Genomic DNA, 6845 nt, shown 5'->3' with positions numbered 1-6845 from the left:
GCCTTTCCCATGCAGTTCTTGTGATAGTGAATAAGTCTCATGAGATCTGATGGGTTTAAAAATGAGAGTTTCCCTGTACAAGCCCTCTCTTTGCATGCTGCCATCCATGTAAGATGTGACTTGCTCCTCCTTGCCTTTCACTATGATGGTGAGGTCTCCCCAGCCATGTGCAACTGTAAGCCCATTAAACCTCTTTCTTTGATAAATTGCCCAGTCTTGGGTATGTTTTTATTAGTGGCATAAAAACAGACTAACACAATCACCAAATAATCTCTATATTCAATAATATTTACAAAATATTTCACACATTGATAAATACTATTGAGACTGTTTTCACCTATTGCATTTTTGACTCTTCACCTCTACTACATTGATAAGTAATTTTATCCCAATATTGAAGATATAGGAAATTCTAGATTTCATACTCTGAGCAAAGAAAAAGCAACAGATTATAAAATTATAAACTGAAAATTTTCATGGTTATACAAATAGACATGTTAAACTGTATTGGAGATATATTACTGCCTGATTAGGCAGCAATATATGACTCCCAAGTTCACTCCAAAAACAACAACTCCAATGTTGTTAAACCATAACATTTCTCCATGTTCTAAAAGTTTAATGAAAACTGTTGTCCATATAGTCAGTTCTTTTTGGGAGTGACTGGATGGTGTGCATCAGGGTGAGTCACTATGGAAATGGAATAGAGCACCAATTAAGTGACACACATTCTAGAGATCAGTTTGGTGGTAAAAGGTTGTTGGGGCCAGAAAAGCTGAGGGGAAAGTTAAGTCCTCACCAAAAATCCCTGGAGAAAAGACAAAACAGACAAATACTGCATGATCTCACTTACACGTGGAACCTAAAAATGGCGAACTCATAGAAGCAGAGAATAGAAAGGTGGTTACCAGGGACTGAGGGTAGTGGGAGATGGAGAGGGATTGGGGAGACTTTGGTCAAATGATACAAAGTTTCAGTTATGGTGACTATAGTTAATAACAGTGTATTGTATACTTGCAAATTGCTAAGGGAGGAGATGTTTTGTTCTCACCACAATAAACAAGGTGATAACTATGTGAGGTTATTATATGGTGATTAGCTTGATTTAGTCATTTCACAATGTATTCATTTTTTAAAACATCATGGTGTACACCATAAATATATATGATTTTTTACAATTTTTAACTAAATATTTGTTTTAAATCCCTGGAGATACTGGGACATAAGCCACACTTCTGCCTTAGAAGAGATAGGCTTTCAAGACAATTTTATGCATAGCTTAAAGGTTATATCTACTCAAGCAAGCTAAGGACTTGGGGGATGTCCAGGTGGCTCATATCTTAGCTATAATCTTTCTTACATTGAAAATGTCTTGGTCTTAAAGTTATAAATATTTATATATGCTATACACATAAAATATTTCATATACACACAAAATATACATATTTGCCTTGAGCCTCACTATTTTACAACGAACCAGCAACACTTTAGAAGAACAAAACCAGTTTAAAAGAACAGATGTTTTCTACCTATGCTGCCACATTGTCTTTACTAACATGAACTCTCAGGAAAGCCAAGTTCATATGTAGACAAGAGGAGATCTGCCAGTTGTGTTGATAAGAATGTTCCAAGGAAAGTCCCACTGGGAAAACAGTATTTTCTCCAACTAAATGCCAAATGCTTAAGAATAAATAGTTATTTAGTTGGGTCCATCCTAGTCCTCAGTGGAGAACCGTTGTTAAACTACAAATACTCTAGGAAGGAAAAAGGTAGAACACAATAATGAAATAGCCACAGCCCTACACAATAAACAACTAGACCATCAGAGAAGACTACATTGGCTACATTAAGAATTTAACATGATGACAAAATTCAGGTATGGATGATGTGTTCTAATGGTGTCTTCCTGCCCTATTGACAATTGGAAGCAGAGAAATGAAAAATCATTTCAGAACTGACAGTTACACCGAAATACAGGGATGAAGGCAACTAAAGTAACTGCAAGAATAGGTTGACCATGGACTTTGATATGAAGACAACCCTAGATTATTCAGTTCTGCAAAGTGAAGAGAGGCCATATTAAACACTGGATACATTTGTATATTATTGTAAGGGAACCATTTTTTTCTTTTATCATACAACAAAATAGAAGTAGAAGACAGAGCTCCTTAAAATTACAGCAAGGCAGAATTAAGATAAACAAAAGGATCCATTATCATAAAAGAAAAGTGTTGTAGTCAGAAACACAGATGAAAACCAAAGAATGGGGGCAAATTGATAAGTGTTTCTATGATAAATCACCATTAGAACACCTAGGATATAGAAATACAACACTGGAGACAGCTGTCAGCCTCCTCTTGTCAGAGAAGCAGGGGATAGTTTAGAATCATTATTGACAATAAGACTATGGACAGAGTTGATGTATAACACATATAGAAATTTCCATGTCTCTATAAATAGTCAAAACACTGGGATTCCACTTTTAATGAAAAATTCAGCTTTAAAAAAAGGAATAAAAATTCTGCTGAAACTTACTCTAAGGTACACCATTGTGCCCTCAAGGATTCTCAATATTGCTAAGGCATTCAGTGTTTTCCAATGCCTGAAATCTTTACTGAGCATATACAATATATTCTGTACCAGACACAGTAAGTAAGACACACATGGGTTCTGTCCTCACTGAGCTACAATGTATAAGGTAGATGATCAACAAGAAATTATAATACTTTTTTAAAATTATATTTATTATATTGCTGTTATAGCAATACTGTCTTAAAAGAAAAGCATGCTATGCTGTAGAACTAAAGAGCAGGAATATAGAGCATATGATAAAGGGTAATCAAGGGTGTGAATCAGAATAGGTTTCCTGGTCTTAAAAAATTCAGCTGAAAGCTAATCCATATAGAGTAAGGCAGAGAGCTCCTTGACACTGGTTTTGGCAATGATTTTTTGAATATGGAAACATAAACAAAAATTAATGAGTAGGACTGCCTCACATTAAAAGCTTCCATAGGCCAGGTGCGGTGGCTCACACTTGTAGTCCCAGCACTTTGGGAGGCCAAGGTGGGCAGATCACTTGAGCTCAACAGTTCGAGACTACCCTGGGCAACAAGGTGAAACCCTGTCCCTACAAAAAATACAAAAATTAGCCAGGCTTGGTGGTACAAGCCTGTAATTCCAGCTATCCGGGAGGCTGAATTGGCAGTATTGCTTGAGCCAAGGAGGTCGAGGGTGCAGTGAGCCAGTATCATGCCACTACATTCCAGCCTGGGCAACAGAGTAAGACTTTGTCTCAAAAAAAAAAAAGAAAGAAAGAAAGCTTCTACACAGTAAAAGAAACAATTAATAATATAAACAGGTGGTCAATGGAATAGGAGAAAATATTTACAAATCATGTATTTGATAAGGGATTCGTATCTAAAATATGTAAGAAATCCATACAAGCCAAATAAATAAATAAATAAATTTTTTAAATGGGCAAAGGATCTGAATAAACATTTCTCCAAAGAAGATATACAAATGGTGGCCTGTAGGTACGTGAAAAAGTGTTCACCATCACCTCACTAATTATCAGGGAAATGCAAGTCAAAACCACAATCACCTCACATCTGTTTGAATAGCTATTATAAAATAAAAAAAAAAAAAAAAACAAGAGATAACAAAGTTTGGCAAAGATGTGGAGAAAAGGGAATCCTTGCACATCATTGGTCAGAGTATAAATTGGTACAGCCATTATGGAAAAAATACAGAAATTTCTTAAAAAATTAAAATAGAAATACCATGCGATTTGCCAATTCCCTTTCTAGATATATATCCAAAGGAAACAAAATCAGTTTCCAGAAGAAATATCTTCACTCCCATGTTCATTGCAGAATTATTTATAATAGCCAAGATACAGAAACAACCGAAGTGTCAGTCAATGGAAGAATGAGTGAAGAAAAGCAATATATGTATACCATCAAATATTATTCAGCCAAAAACAGAAGACAATACTGACATTTTTGACAATATAGATGAAACTGAAGGGCATTATGGTAAGCGGAATAAACCAGAGAGAGAAAGATACATACTGTATGTGTGTGAAATCTTTTTTGAAAAAAGTGAAATTCACATAAAGAAAGTAGAATGTTGGTTGCCAGGGACTGTGGGGTTAGGGAAGTGAAGAGATGTCAATTAAAGAGTAAAAACTTTCAGTTACAAGAAAAATAACTTCTTAGGATCTAATGGATAGCATGGTGATTGTATACATTGCATTCTTGAAATTTACTAAGAGAATAGATATTAAGCATTCTCATGAAAAAAAAAGAAGGCAACAATGTGAGATGATGGATGTGTTAATTAGCTTGATTGTGGTAATTATTTCACAATGTATATGTAGATCAAATCTTCAGACTGTACACTTTAAAAATGTACAATTCTATTTTTCAGTTATACCTCAATAAAGCTTAAAAAAGGTTAGGCAACAGATGGAAATAGTACTTATGTATTCCAAATGAGATGTAACTTTTGAGGAATTAAATTTAGTATGACTGGGGTTTATTATTTGAATGGGGTTTAGTACAATGTAAGGTGAGAGAAGCACAAATTGGGACTTCTCACCTCATACTAGCAGACTACGCTTTCCCTGCCCCTCAAAGGGCAATAAGAAGAAATTGAAGGGATTTTAGCAGCAGAGTGATAGAATCAGCTTTATATTTCCGAAAAGAAATTTACCCATAGGAAAAAAGGCTGGATTAGAACTGGAGATTGGGAAAGCATTCAGTGAGGTGTTGATGAAGTGGACTCTAAAACAAGTCATACCTTGATATGTGATGGTGAGGATGGTGAGAACGGAAGCATTTGAAAGACAAAGTCTTGTGGCTCATCAGGAAATTAGGTAGAAAAAGCAGCTAAGAAAGACTCCCAGGTTTGTAATTTGGCCAGCTAGGTGGCTCATGATACCATGCTGTAAATTAGCAAGTGTTACCAAAGAAGTAGGTATTGCTCCCCTACCCCTGAGAGAGGAAGATGAAGGTAGGGATTGGGATTCGTTTGTGGAGATGATAAATTCATGTTAAGAATTCCTGAGTTTCAAGTACCAGAGAACACTCAATTTGAAAGAAGTGGGAGAACTAGAAAAGTGTAGAAGTCATAAAAAAGAAAGCTTTTATTTTTCTTTACAAAATAGTTATCTATTTTGTGATAAAGGAGGATGCATTAAATAGTGACAGAAAATTTATATTTGACTTAACTACATGCAAGACATAGGTGACCTTCATTTGAGCTGCTTAGAGGAATGTCATGAAAAGTCAGATTATAGTGGATTGGGGAGAGGGTTGGAGTTGAGAAGGTTCAGATAATGTTTCTCAATTTATGAGGAAGATACACAGAACAATAGCAACCAGGGCAGTACCTACATGTAGATGAAGAGGAAAGGGAGGGCTGTTTGTTTGTTTTGTAAGATAGAATCTGTATAAATACTGAGAAGAAGCACATAGAGAAAAAAACTACAAAAATTATCTTATTTCACTGTCTGAAATAAAATAGAAAGCACAGTATTCCCTAGAACAAGATACTGAAGTTCATACCTCTTTGGTTGAGCCATATACGTAAGTAAAAAAGAATGACCTCATGCATAGCCTATTCTATACCAAATATAATTTAATGAAGGCCATTAAAGGCTAATAAAGTTCAGCCACTGTCAAATGCAAGCTGAACCTGTGGAAGGTCTCAACAATTACTTGAATCATCCAGTATAACTTCTGTATTAGCATTGTCATTTTTTGTCCTCTAAACTTCAGATCTTTCTTGTTTATACCTTATTGCAATAACTTATCCCTCTAAAAGTTATTTTCCCCAATTATATTAATTACTTGAATTTCAAATGAAGTCCAAAAAGCCCCATACTGGCACTTAATGGCACTAAAGTTAAAAGAAAAAAAAGAAGATAAACTATTTTGGCACTGTCTTTAAAACCTGGCTTTGGGCCTTATTTTAAAACATATCACCGAAGGTCTCATCCTATTTCTTCCTGTATTCGATAAATGGTTAAGTGGTCACGCATTCATTATGCCATAAGCTGCACACAGATGCAAATGGATACCATTTATAATATTTTACAGTGTTTTGAAGTCCCAAGCCCATCTAGAATGATAAAGACCTGGAAAATGTTAACCCACCTCAAAGCCTTTTTTTACTGCATTCTTTAATAGATTGGTGCAATTTCTTTGCATGCTGTAAAAGTCAAGAAAGTATTTCCATGGTATTAAATGGTAACACATGGAGACCATTTCGTTTTCAAGAAGAATGTTCTCTACTTTGTGATTTGTGTTTTTTAATGCCCTTTTTCTTCCTCTTGTTCTTTCAGGGACAGTTTGATTCAGAGTAATGGAGCGGTGGAAATTAAATGAGTGCGCATGAAGTCCAATGAACTCAGTATACTTCTTATCTTGTAACTAAACTTAATCTAAATAACCTTTTTTATGCTCTGCTGGAATGGCATTTTCAAAAGGCTATATAGTAGTAAATGAGAGTATATGTCAGTAAGGATTTGCTAGACAAATCAGATCTCACAGAGAAGTATATCTATCCATTACTATTTAATACACGCTTCAGTTTGAAGGACAATTTTTGTGTGTGAGATCAGACCATTAACATTTACTGTCATTTGGACTATGTTTTCCAACTTTTCTACTTTCCCTTTCCATTTTAATTTCATTTTTTTTTCCAACAGGGGCTTTTGGACAAATCACCTCCAAAAGAAAGAATGAAACAATTTATATATGCACAAGTCATTGGCTCAGTTATTATATTTTTTTACCAGATGTATATCCTCAGAAATCAAAGATTTCTAAGAGATAATGTCA

General features: G+C 35.0%; 1 long non-coding RNA gene across 1 annotated transcript; it reads left to right on the top strand.

The window, feature by feature from the left end:
• The first annotated feature begins 751 nt into the window (after positions 1-751).
• Positions 752-6394, top strand: LOC134732697 (uncharacterized). Its single transcript, XR_010116121.1, has 3 exons — positions 752-900; positions 3807-4034; positions 6347-6394. It is a non-coding gene; the product is annotated as an uncharacterized lncRNA (long non-coding RNA).
• The last annotated feature ends 451 nt before the right edge of the window (positions 6395-6845 follow it).

The sequence above is a fragment of the Symphalangus syndactylus genome, chromosome 16 (genome assembly GCF_028878055.3).
Source record: "Symphalangus syndactylus isolate Jambi chromosome 16, NHGRI_mSymSyn1-v2.1_pri, whole genome shotgun sequence".
Taxonomy (NCBI): Eukaryota; Metazoa; Chordata; class Mammalia; order Primates; family Hylobatidae; genus Symphalangus; species Symphalangus syndactylus.
This window is presented reverse-complemented; position numbering and strand designations above follow the sequence as displayed.